Source organism: Coccinella septempunctata, chromosome 8, assembly GCF_907165205.1.
Source record: "Coccinella septempunctata chromosome 8, icCocSept1.1, whole genome shotgun sequence".
NCBI lineage: Eukaryota > Metazoa > Arthropoda > Insecta > Coleoptera > Coccinellidae > Coccinella > Coccinella septempunctata.
In genome coordinates, this window is record NC_058196.1 from 31,168,582 (window position 1) to 31,181,613 (window position 13,032).

Consider the following 13,032-nt stretch of genomic DNA (forward strand, 5'->3'; position numbering starts at 1 on the left):
TTGAGCGTTTATTTATTGAACGGATGTTATGTACAGAAGAGTAGACGGCCTAGAGCAATCGATAATTGTGGTATCACATGGCCCAAATCAGAGAACACATATCCGAGATTAACAGAGTTGGGAGAAGTAGGAATCTGTAAACAAATTTCAGCACGTTGGAAGTTTATTATGGCTATAGGATGTAACTGCTGGGACCAGTATGTAGTGGGGTAGGTTTTTGAATGATTTTTATGAACAGAATGCAAAGAAAATTCTCTCTCTCGAGATCTCAAAACGCACGAAACTGACAATGCGCCCTTTTTCAACAACGTGAAATGGATTAGCGATCGTTCGAAGATTAATCATTCAGAATCTCCTCGGGCGAAAAGAATCCCGTACGTATTATCCAACCAACGCGGGATTTTAATAAGCAATAACGATCGATATTTAACGTAAGTACCAGGGTCGCCTTTCTCTCCGCTTGATTCAGACGGATTTTCACTCACAGCCTGCTCCACTTCGAGAAATAAATATGCCTTAACCGAGGCTTTAAGACTGCGACTCTTGCCTGCCCCAACGGGACTTGTAAAGTTTATGGGTATCCGATTTATGTTATCCTCAACGTTACAAGATAAGACGCCGTGTGATGATCTGGGACGTTTGAAAGAAATTCACGGAGAGGATATTAGCAGCCGATAAGAAAGTCGAGGAGATAAACACGAAACATTTCAAAGGGGGTTGCAATGCACCACGATTAAGAGTGAAGAACAATCTCCAATTGTAGAAATCGAGGATATCCAACTGATAGTGACAACTGATACAGATACAGGCTGTTGAAAAACCATAAAAAAATGTTTTTCTAGTTTTATCTCAAAAGTACCTGTGAAATTTGAAAAATTCTGTACTTTGTCCCTTCCCTGCTGGTGTGAAAACCCAGGGGGGAACAGAATACACCGCACCGTTCATTTTTTCTTCTTAACTTTTTAGTGTCCACCTCTACTGTTATAATTGGATGTTCAAAAATTGAAAAGTATCTGTGAAATTTGAGAAATTAGGTACTTTGGCTGAATAAGACTCTGTTCAAAAGATCCAAATATGTATAGTATCACAGATTTAGCTTGTTATTCTGAAGGAAATTTTGTTTTTCCAGGGTTGGCACAGCTCATTATGAAAATTTTAAATGGCTATATCTTTTTATCAGGACCGAATCGGAAAAAATGGTATAGGAAAAAAGTGTTTCTTTTGACCTCAAGAATCTACTGTTGAAAAATTTGTAGGAGTCAAAGACTCACCATTTAATTTGTGAGTTCTCGAATTTATTGTGATGGAATTCGTTCAGAATCGTTGTCTTGCATACCAGAACTTCGGCATAATTTCCTTTCAAACGACGGAAACCTATTTCCTCTGCTTTTTGCTTGAATGCTGAACCCTCCGACCATCAGCATTCACCATTCTTTCGAGCGTCAAAACTCATTAATGAAAATCTTCGTTTCGTTTTTATAGCTGCTCTGTTCAACCCACGAGGCAGCTTTCTGATGTGGGCCTCACACATCCCAGCCAGTTACACAGGATGTCTAGTCATTATTAACCGACTGCACTTCAACAAGTAATTACGGATTATTATGTGGCTGGTCACATCGACTTCCCACAGCTCTACGCTTAGATATCTCTGGCTGGGGGCCCAACCAAAATCGTAAAAGGGTGTTTTTGAATCTATTGAAACCGCTGGAGCATCGGGGAAAGGTGATATCTTCACCTGCCTGAGAAGGAGCTATAAATATAAAGTTTCAGTATACCGGGCGAGTCTTTGACTCTTACAAATACACTGCACAAAAAAATTAACGCACATTCTCAAAATCTCAATTTTAATGAAAGTGAACTCTACATTGACTTTATAACTTATTTTTTATGTTCTCTCGGGGTTTTGAACGAAACAAGACACATCAAATGGAAGAAAAATTAAGGATTTCACCGAATCTTATGTGAAAGAAGAGAAATGAACAATTTTCAAAATACTTAAATGCTGATAAGTGATTTAATACTTGGTATTTCCACCCCTCGCGTTAATTACAGCTCGGCAACGACGGTTCATACTCAAAATGAGTGATCTTAAAATGTTCTGATCCAATCCTTCCCAGATTACTCCGAGTTGGATTACTAAGTCATTAAGAGTAGCTGGAGGATTTTTTGAACTTCTCAGCCTTCTATTGAGGTTGTCCCAAACCTGCTCTATCGGATTGAGATCTGGATTTCTTGCTGGCCATTCCATTCGAGAGACTGCAACCTCTTCAAGGTACTCCTGAACGATGCGCGCACGATGGGGTCTGGCATAATCGTCCATAAAAATGAAATTTTCACCAATGTATGGGGCAAATAGCACTACATGCTCTTCAAAAATGTTCCTTACATACTTATCAGCATTCATAGATCCATTATCAACGACCACTAGGTCTGTGCGAGCAGTCAAAGATATTCCACCCCATACCATAATCGATCCTCCCCCGAAACCAGTAGTATTCAGGAAATTGCACTGAGCATATCTTTCATGTGGACGTCTGCATACAAGGGAACGTCGATCACAATGGTAGAGGCAGAATCTAGACTCATCTGTGAAGAGAACTCTTTCCCAATCGTCCTCTTCCCAATGGATATGCTCTCTCGCAAAATCCAAACGCACCCTTCGATGGGCTGGGGTAAGAGCTGGGCCTCTTGCCGCGACACGAGGCCTTAAATCATATTCGCTGAGGCGATTTCTTATTGTCTGAGTGCTAATTTGCACCTCATGAGTTTGCTCAAGCTGAATTTGAAGGGGGCGAGCGGTTGCAAACCGTTGTCTCAACGATGAAACTCTCAAGTAACGTTCTTGAATGGCAGTTGTTACCCGTGGTCTACCCTGTCCTGGTCTTCGGACAATCATACCTGTCTCCCTAAATCGCTGCAACATTCTGGACACACTTGTATGGGAAACTCCAAACCTTTCTGCAATTCTTGTGAAATTAGAAAAATTGGGTACTTTGGCTGAATTCAGCTCTGTTTGAATGATCCACAGATGTGTAGTTACACAGATCTAGCTAGTTATTCTGAAGGTAATTTTGTTTTTCCAGGGGTGGCACAGTTCATTATGAAATCTTAAAATGGCTATATTTTTTAATCAGGGCCGAATGGGAAAGAATGGTATGAAAAAGTTTTTGTTGTGACCTCAAGAATCTACTGTTAAAATGTTCATACTGTATGGTAAGAACAATAAATATATTTTCCTGTTCGGAGATTTATCTCGATATATCTCTCAACAACCTCCATTAACTTCTTTTCGTTATTGCAACATTATTTTTCCCATTTCCTAATGAAAGTAACGAGAACTTGGACCCCACCGAAAACTCTTGTGATTTATCGTTTTACTTCCGAGCAATTTCTTGGTATTTCAAGGCAAGCAACGATATATTTCTCTCTTTTAATGCCTACGAATATTTTCTCAGAGTTATAACCGTTGAGATCAGATGTTATCATGCTTCAAATTAGAATTATCACATGTTAGAACGAATGTCTTTTGTGAGAGTACAGCGGTATAGTGGGCCGTGGGAGCATTTCTCGAATTTCAACTGTTTAAATGGCTCGTTAGATAAATATCACGAGCTCTGTAGGGGGTTCTAGTTCGTTGCCATCTTTTTGTCAGGAAGTCTGTGTATTCCACTCGTTTAATGCGAGTGGAGCAAGTTGTACACGAATGAAATTTTAAATTGACGATGTAATAACTTGCTTCTGGTTATCACAGAATCTTGGAGGATTTCCTCACTCTCCTTATTACCGAATTATGTATATCAATCTCTTTCTGATCTAAAAATCGAAGTTCTTGGCTTTATCATCGTGATAAACTTCAGAGGAGTGAGGATTGCCACCTTGGACTGTTTCAAACATCAATGGGTGTTTTATTTCAGTGCCACCTAGTATATCTGTTGCTTCTAGGACATTCGTCTACTTACTGGTACTTCTCAAGTAGCTGGAGAGAAAATCAAGGCGTCTGTTCCATCCTCCAGCTTGTTTTTCTCTCATTATTTCATCTCCCCGCTGCATTAATCTGCAGTTGTGCAAAACGAAATGAGAAAAAGCAGTCTACATCCTACTACAATCTGTCTTAATGAGGAACGACCTGATGAGGAACGATGAAATCTTTTTTGTCCCGATCAAGCGAAGGAAGTAGATACACATTTAATTATTATTGGTCGATTTATAAGGCCGGCTACACACTGTGAGTGAGGTATCGCTCAAAGTTGATTCAATCTCACTCGATTGGTGGTTTGAAGATCATATTCCATGGAGAATTAAATTTTTTTGATCATAGTTGTGGGGTTTAGGCTGGAGGTATATATTTACGATACGTTGTAAGAAATTAATTGATGTCCTGAAAAAGTGGAACGATTTTTCGAAGAAATCCACGTCTCCGGCCACGTTCTACAGCTATAAATCGTTATTGTTCTAATTTCGTAGGAGTATAAAACGTATCGTGACTCTACAATCTCTGACAGGGCTAAATAAACTCTAGTGGCTACCGTTATTCTTTGTTTTGGTTCGCGTATTCAACTTCCGTCAGAGATTCTTGCCACTTCCTCGATATTGAACCTCTGGAGAAGCTGAAATGATACACTCAGTAACATAAGGAGTGTTTTACCACGAAGAAAAATCAACAGTTTTATAAGGAACTTCGAGACTGTCTCAATATACACTGCGCAAAAAAATTAACGCACATTCTGAAAATCTTAATTTTAATGGAAGTTAACTCTACATTGACTTTATAACTTATTTTTTATGTTCTCTCGGGAAGGTTTTGAACGAAACAAGACACATTAAATGGAAGAAGAATTCAGGATTTCACCGAATCTTATGTGAAAGAAGAGACATGAACAATTTTCAAAATACTGAAATGCTGATGAGTGATTTAATACTTGGTATTTCCACCCCTTGCGTTAATTACAGCTCGGCAACGACGGTTCATACTCTAAATGAGTGATCTTAAAATATTCTGATCTAATCTTTCCCAGATTTCTCCGAGTTGGATTCCTAAGTCATCAAGAATAGCTGGATGATTTTCTGAACTTCTCAGCCTTCTATTGAGGTTGTCCCAAACCTGCTCAATCGGATTGAGATCTGGACTTCTTGCTGGCCATTCCATTCGAGAGACTTCAACCTCTTCAAGGTACTCCTGAACGATGCGCGCACGATGGGGTCTGGCATTATCGTTCATAAAAATGAAATTTTCACCAATGTATGGGGCAAATGGCACTACATGCTCTTCAAGAATGTTCCTTATATACTTATCAGCATTCATAGATCTATTATCAACGACCACTAGGTCTGTGCGAGAAGTCAAAGATATTCCACCCCATACCATAATCGATCCTCCCCCGAAACCAGTAGTATTCAGGAAATTGCACTGAGCATATCTTTCATGTGGACGTCTGTATACAAGGGAACGTCGATCACAATGGTAGAGGCAGAATCTAGACTCATCTGTGAAGAGAACTCTTTCCCAATCGGCCTCTTCCCAATAGATAAGCTCTCTCGCAAAATCCAAACGCGCCTTTCGATGGGCTGGGGTAAGAGCTGGGCCTCTTGCCGCGACACGAGGCCTTAAATCATGTTCTCTGAGGCGATTTCTTATCATCTGAGTGCTAATTTGCACCTCATGAGTTTGCTCAAGCTGAATTTGAAGGAGGCGAGCGGTTGCAAACCGTTGTCTCAACGAAGAAACTCTCAAGTAACGTTCTTGAATGGCAGTTGTTACCCGTGGTCTACCCTGTCCTGGTCTTCGGACATTCATACCTGTCTCCCTGAATCGCTGCAACATTCTGGACACACTTGTATGGGAAACTCCAAACCTTTCTGCAATTCTTGTGTATGACCACCCTTCTTCTCGCAAAACTACCGCTTGGGCACATTCCTCTTGGGTCAAATTGCTTGTTTCGCGTTGCATAGCGATCGAGTGTAGAAAATCAAACGAAAGAAAAACTATTGATCACTAGAATTGATCGAAAACAACTGATTTTATAATAGAGCCAATACTTTCAAAATCTGATAATATCATCTTTTTTTTTCCTGCTGGGAAAAAACATCTGTATTGAAGAAAACCGTTGAAAGTGGATAACATATGCATGCGTAATTCTGATAAAAATAATTATCATTGAGAACACCTTCAGTTGTAGAATAAATTTGGGATTTCCATAATGTGCGTTAATTTTTTTGCGCAGTGTATGTTTCATGGATTCTATGACAATTTCGTTGTGAAGAAACATATTTTTTCAGTTACTGTGTCTGCGTCTACCAGTGTTGAGCGAAATGAAGTCAATAGAGTTAATTATAGAATACGCGTTGTTTTATCTCGTGAAAAAGCGGAGAACGCAGTGTGCTCCCAGCTTTAGTACGAACTCCCCAGACCGTAACGTCTATTTCTGTAATTGAGACCTTTTTTTTCGCTTGCATTTCACAACGGTAAACGTCCGTCCATAACTCGTTGTCAGGGACAGATTTCATTTTCCAACGACGATATTTTTCGCAATGGATGCTGGGATAAACTGAGCTGGTCGCAAATGGCTAATAAATGGTGAAATCTGCCTGGTTATTTCATCGCGCATAGAGCCAGTATAGACAAATGGAATCATCCATAGATTATGCCATTAGATTTGAAAACTGATATATAGAACATAGAAGAATGTATCTGTCAGAAATCACTCAAATTTCGCATGAGCCTCCAAGTGCTATTTTCAAATGTCACAGACGTCCAATATTTGTTAAAGATTCGAGAAACAGGTAAAACCTCGATTTTATTCCAAGAAATCGAGAAAGAGCCCTGAAGTAATCAAAATGGGCGCCATTACGTCAGCCATAAGTTAATCTTCTCGGATTTCCAGTTTCGGAAAGTGATCCGAGTTGGCGTATTTCAAAATTTCGAGATTGATGATAGGTTTCGCCTTGCACTTTGCATTTTTCGACGTGTAACAGTTGCAATTACCACCTCTACCCGATGGTAATTGTACGCGCCGTCGAAAAATATATTTGCGTTGGATTAACAGAACATCTCATCGGCAGTATTGCGACCTCAAGACCTTAAACTTGTTTTCAATTAAATATATCTGTAATTTTACGTTGAAAGTCTCGAAGACGACGCAAGAGCGGATGACCTAGCATATACTCTTTACAGAGACGGCTTTCTCCAGACAAGAACGTCAAGAGTTCCTGGTCCACGTTTGATTTTACCATCAAACATCACACAGGCGAAAGACAGGAAACGCCCTCATATCTCTAGTACTAAAAACCGACTACATTTTGGCCTGTGTTTGCCACATTTGACAAAGAGATGGCGCTGAAAACGTACTGTCAATACAGAATTCTGTTTAATTACAGTTTTCTGTTTTATAATTGAAGGGCCCGAAATTCGAATTCTATCCCTTGTATCGACTTTGTTGAGGCCAGAAAATAAACGTCCTGAGCTACAAAACAGATGTATGGTTTTTTTGTGATCAGGATGTTAGTTTTCATCTGAAAATTGTTTGGAATCAATGAAAAACGCTGTCGAAATTGCTATATTGTTTATTTGCCATCCAAAAAAACTATATGAACAGAAAAAGGGTTTCTGAAATCTTCAAAATTCCATATGTTTCTGCCAATGAACCTCGAATGAATATTTGCCCAGTCTTAGGGTCTTTGTAACACATTTGAAACACGAGATGGCGCTCAAATCACTTTAGTCGCTTGGTTTCCTATCTTCCTAACTTTATAACCCTTGCTTCCCATTTAAACGGTTCTAGAATGTCATCGGAAGAATTTTGACATTTAGTAAAGACCGATGACAATTCTCTCAATACAGGTTAACGTCAGTTTGGCAAAAGTGAAATTTGGACAGAGGCTCATAGACAAAAGAGTTGTTCTTGACCTCGTATTCATAGAATTCACCCATTATGATTTTTAAAGCGAATAAAATGTGAATATCCTGGAATACTAGTGTAATATCTAAATCGGGAAATACAGAGCTAAGAGAATCACCATCTTCCAACTTCTCGTGTTGTTCAGAAAGATCCATCAGAACCTAGGCAGATGAATGATCTTCCATCATGAAAAACTGTAAACGATGCAGTTACATCTTCAATTGGCATTTGCATCAACATTATCAGTGGACCGTTACTAACGATCAGCGATTACCATTTCTTTCTATCAACAGCTAGTCTCAATATAGCGAATATAGCCAACTGCCGTTGCATTTTTACGCCATTTCAATTCACACCTAGTGACGTCTGGGAACAGTTAAGTCAATAAGAAATTCATGGTTTCTCGCCATGTCCGATCATGATACTAGTCGCAAAGTTGAAATAATTAATTAATTTTTTCCATAGAGACTGGATCAGTCCCTGACTCGTAGCAAGATTGACCCAGCTGTGCTTGCATTGAAAGTAACCCACAGAGTTGTTTGCTGCATTTTCGCCCAATACTCTTAAAACGGTCATTATGTAAAACTTGGGATTTTAATGTATTTAAATTATCCGTTCTGCCGTTCTATATTTAATTTTCATGATATAATAAAATAATGGCTTCTTGGGCCTGTCCTCCCCTCCTCCATCTTGTTAGCTGGATTTCATGGCGTACGAGCTCAACTGCAAACTTGGTAATTGCGGTAATATCTTGCTAAATAAGACAAGAGACAGTTGATACTTTTGAGACCAGATGGAACTCTTCCTTACGGAACATTGCTGCCTCAGGAAGCACCTGAAGAGAATCTGTGTCTTGCAGAAACTTACTAGTGCAGATTCTATGGGAATGCCTCAACAGTACAAGCCAGTTCTGGGAGAAAAACTTGCCAGTTAGAATTGGGGAGAAGGATGGAGACAACTCTTTGACAAGTACAGCTCTGAAAGGAAGAACAACGCATCATAACTGCCTCAAAATCCACAATCTACAAATCCTCAATCTCTCGAAGATCTCAACGGTTTTCCCACAGACCCAATTACTTCAACAACTCGTCGAAAATGATCTAGAAAGTACCCATAGCCCACTCCCCGACTAGTCCACCATTCATGGTACCGTTCATTGATAAACAATACTACCAACGTCTTATCTACGACATGGCACGAAACGAGAGAAAGACCATATAGGTGCAAGCAGGTGGGATTTGAGCCATACAGTTCAGTGGGTAGTTCGGAGAAATGCTATTCCATTTAGGCGTTTCGCAGACGGAGTTTATGGGTTTACGTTGTGAGTCACGAACTAAAACTGTCGCTATTATGAAACGCGGTGACCTTACTTAATACACGCGGAACAATTGACTTATTTGGACAGTTGATTTTTCGAGAGAAGCGGGTCGGTTTGAATGATGAACATTCGGAATGAACCGAGCTCAATTACGCTCTCAAAAAAAGAAAATATCCCACCACATCTATATCGTTTTTGAAAAACTTATACAGTAGATTAATGAGGTCAAAAGAAACACTTTTTTCCTATACCATTTTTTCCGAATCAGCTCGGTTTGGAAGATACAGGCTGCTGAAGAACCATAAAAAAATGTTACTTTTAGTTTTAACTCACAAACGGTTTGATGGAATGGAATGAATTTCGGAATATAGTTTTACATTTATTTGCTTAATCTTTTTCGAACAAAATATATCACCCACGTCTTCCAGTTTTCTCATTATGACCATTAGGTACCATAAAAATACCAAAAATTCGAAGAACCCAACTCTTGAAACTAAGTTGGACGCTTTTTAATGAATATTTGAACGTTCTGTAAAATAAAAGTATTCCTCATATTTTCTCTTATAATGCGTCATTTCAGAATAATTTGAAAAATTAAAAATATCTGCGATATTTGGAAAATTGGGTACCTTGGCTGAATGCAACTCTGTTTAAAAGATCCACAGATGTGTAGTGCCATAGATTTAATTTGTTACTCTGAAGGGAATTTTGTTCCTCCAGGGGTGGCATAGCTCATTATGAAAACTTAAAATGGCTGTATTTGTTTATCAAGGCAGAATCGAAAAAATGGGTTAGGAAAAAAGTGTTTCTTTAGATCTCAAGAATCTACTGTCAAAATATTTGTAAGACTCAAAGACTCTCCCTGTATACACGTATTTTCAACTCTTTGATCATCCCAAATATCATCTCACTGATTGATTATGTGTATTAAACTCACCCTTTTCACTGAAATTGAGACCACAAGAGTTCGACAAGATGTAAAAGCAACTCCTACAAGTGTGCGTTACAATATTGTAAATTTTTCCCCATAGAGATATTATTTATGGACTTATTTATCGAATAAATTGTATTCAGATTGTTAATTATTATTGCGAAACAAAGTATCCATCGCTGATTTACGAGGAGAGAACAGCCATTCAACAGAGTGAATAAAAATCAATCGAGTTCATTAAATCTCCACTGTCGTTAATTTATTGATGGCAAATCTTTTTCGGAATCGGTTGTAAACAACACGGAAGTAGAGAAGATCGAGATTTGGAATTAGCTGGTCCTTGGCTGGTCTGAAGTTTGGATGGATGGAATGTAAATAGAGAGGTAACTTGATGAATATGACTTACGTAGGAGGAATTATATTCATGGAAATTCTCAGATGGTAGTTTTACAAAGTTACCCCTATGATCAAAGCTCCTGTGTCAGTACCAGTAAGAACTTTAGGTAGGAAGCATTATAGTTACACATGCCGAGGGCTGATTCAAAGAGAATCCTCTGGATCCTCACTCTTTTCAGGGTGAGAAAGTATTCACATGCAGACAAAAATGTCTACAGTCATTTCGAATAGAGACAATGAAAATTCAACATCATAGGCTTCGTCCAAATGCAAGTTTTGGTTTATTGACTGTAGGAATTTTTGTCTGCATGTGAATACTAATAAAGCCTGGATAAGGCGGCTAAAGTTGGTGTTTCCTTTAAGTTCCCGAAGCCAGCATTCCAACTGATTGTTGAAAACAAGAAACTTGTATGAATCCATGCAGAAAACGATTGTCAGCCATTTAACCTGCGTCTTTCGAGCTAACCCAATTCAAGAGGCTATTTACCTCTTCGGCAAGCAATCGAATTGCTCGTAAATTTAAATGGTACCTCGTATTACGGTTAAACAGCCTTTAGTACTCACTTGACGACCGACGTCTTCAATCTAATCCACTTAATCCAAAAGTGAGCGAACCCAACTATCTAAACGGGCAAATCCGTTCGAACAATTCATAATTCACACTTTCCGGCACTATACCCTGAATTTTTCACTGAATAATTCATCACAAGTTTCGTCGGCTGCAAAAAAACGGGCACTAACCGATGGTCCTTCGGCTGAACGGATCACGATGCCGAGTCGTTTCTCGTAGCCGAGTCACTGGCTTCGGAATCTCTCGCGCTTAAGTCAGACCTGCGACTACTGCGAGAGTCTCTGAGTAAAGTTTAGAGTTGGTGTTCAGGGCAGGCGTCCATCGGTTCGCGATTCAAAACAGGAGGGAATTTGCCGAATGACACGGTTTAGACGTTTAGGCAGCCGGCCAAACGGTTGGGCATTGTCTGGGCAAATTTGGCGTGACCGACATCGTTTGACTCAGTCGAATAGTTCGTTTTGGCTATGCAGATCAGTTATAGTACTGTCATAGATGTGATTTGGAAGAGGATACATTTTAGATGCTTATGAAGTGAAGGGATGTAGAAAAGTATCAGTATTTACAAGCAAAGAGTTCCTAAGTCAACCACTACGAAATCATATATCAGAGTGTAATAAAATTCGATGAATCTCAATGTTTTTGGCATTCCAACACTGCAGTTTTTTCGATGCTTAGCCACTTCCATAGATTAACTATACGAGGATATATTGAAAAATTCTTAGCCTCTTAATTGGATACATTTATTACAACGAACCTGCAACGTTTCTAGACCTTTCAAAAAAATGTTTCTTCTTGCTCTGCAAACCAGACCTCCACATCTTTTATTACCTCCTCGTTGGAAGAAAATTTACGATCTTTCAAACTTTTTTTCAGGTGAGGAAAGAGATGATAGTCGGTAGGAGCCAAATATGGCGAATAAGGGGGGTGTTCTAGTAATTCAAACCCTAAATCACGAATTTTTTGCATGGCAACATGAGATTTGTGTGCAGGGGCGTTGACCTGCAAAAATAAAACATCTTTGGATAGCTTTCCGCGTCTTTTCTCTTAAATTTTTTCCCGTAGAGTGGTCAGTAATGTCGGATAGTAATCTCCGGTTATCGTTCTACCCTTATCCAAAAAATCAATCGTGATTACTCCATGGCAATCCCAAAAAACTGAAGCAAGAACTTTTCCAGCTAATTTTTGGACACGAAACTTCTTAGGTCTTGGAGAACCAGAGTGTCGCCATTCCATCGATTGTTGCTTTGTTTCTGGATCGTAGAAATGTACCTAAGTCTCATCCATAGTAACAATTCAGTTTAAGAAGTCTACATCGTTTTCAAATCGAGCACAGATCGAACGCGATGCTTCTACCCTTGCACGCTTTTGGTCAACATTCAAACATTTGGGACCCATTTTGCAGCAATTTTTCTCATGTCCAAATTGACGTGAACTATATGATGAGCACATTCGTATGAAATATTCATTGCTTCAGATATCCGTTTTAGCCCAATTCGGCGGTCTGATAAAATCATGTCATGAACTGCATCGATATTTTCGGGGACTGACACACAAACTGTCCTTCCCGATCGGTCATCATCTTCAATGGAAAATTTACCTCTTTTGAAACTTGCAGTCTAATTTTTCACGGTCGCATACGAAGTGCATTGCTCACCAAGGGTATTAAGCATATCTTCGTAAATCTGCTTACCTCTTAACCCTTTTAAATACAGGTACTTGATGATGGCTCGATACTCCAATTTTTCGATTTTCCCAATTTCGGTGGACATCTTCTTTCTTTTAATTTATTGCGTAACTCTGGTTTACTTTTTTAACCTCAAACTTCACACTGATACTTCTAATTAGTTATTGTTCGTTGCTATGGTAACGCAATACTTTTTTATGCATGGAACTGGTCTAGACTAACTAGATATCAATACAT

General features: G+C 39.1%; 1 protein-coding gene across 5 annotated transcripts in view; it reads right to left on the reverse strand.

Annotated features, from left to right (window-relative positions):
* LOC123318698 (protein TANC2) overlaps positions 1-13,032 on the reverse strand; it is a 46,364-nt gene that overhangs the window by 15,769 nt on the left and 17,563 nt on the right. For 2 of the 5 annotated variants that reach the window (XM_044905396.1, XM_044905393.1), the window contains exon 1: positions 11,105-11,392. The exons of the other annotated variants lie outside the window; for them this stretch is intronic. The gene's annotated coding sequence lies outside the window, so the exon portion shown is untranslated. Of the gene's footprint in view, positions 1-11,104; positions 11,393-13,032 lie in introns of those variants that run through there. 5 annotated transcript variants of the gene reach the window in all.